Source organism: Eufriesea mexicana, unplaced genomic scaffold (assembly GCF_001483705.2).
Source record: "Eufriesea mexicana isolate 0111107269 unplaced genomic scaffold, ASM148370v2 scaffold1674, whole genome shotgun sequence".
Classification (NCBI taxonomy): domain Eukaryota; kingdom Metazoa; phylum Arthropoda; class Insecta; order Hymenoptera; family Apidae; genus Eufriesea; species Eufriesea mexicana.
The window spans coordinates 2,526-3,363 of record NW_016909769.1 but is presented as its reverse complement, the minus strand read 5'-3'; positions in this window follow the sequence as shown (position 1 = coordinate 3,363).

Genomic DNA, 838 nt, shown 5'->3' with positions numbered 1-838 from the left:
TAAACACTCTCTTTTGACCACACACTCTGGATCCTTATTATTACAACTAGTCACGCAATATTAATTTGGCGCGTGATAAGCGTTCTAGGACATCGAAGGGGTTCGATACGATAGGACGCTACAATTACGTTATATACTTCGGCTTCTCAAATTCTGCAGACTGAGGAACTGGATTAGGCTCGGTCTGAATTCGAACTCTTACTCAACTAACAGCAACAAACTCTCTATCTATCTTCCAGAGCGGGCCCTTTTAAGCCTGTTTGGACGGCAAGAGCCTCCCCCGAAGGAGGAGAAAACTCCCTCCACTGAAAACTCAGGGATAGAAGGGATTCCTCCTTCCAGGTTAGGCTCTCCGAAGGGTCACCCTCGGTTTACAATGGGGAAAGCCGGGGTTGCGCGAGGCCACCTTACGTGGCCTGGCCCTGACCTTCTATAACACATCAGGCCTCCAGACCCTAACGGGTCCTCTAAACCTGGCGAGGTGTTCCCTATAGGAACACTTTGACCATGGTATCCTAACATGCCTAAAAATATATTACACATACTATAGAATATATAAATATAATATATAATATATGTGAAGAACATTATAGATTATACACTACATATATATATTGAAAATTCAAATAATAAATGATGAGATTTAGGAAATTGATTTTATATTAATCGGATTAATGAATAAATTAATATTATTAATTCAATTAATACATGAAATCCATGAAATCCTGTTAATACAAAATATAATGATCGAAAAATTTCATCATTCATAGTAAAATAAGAATAATAATATTCAAATAATTGAATTATTAAAAATATAATTCCTAATATAATTGTAAAA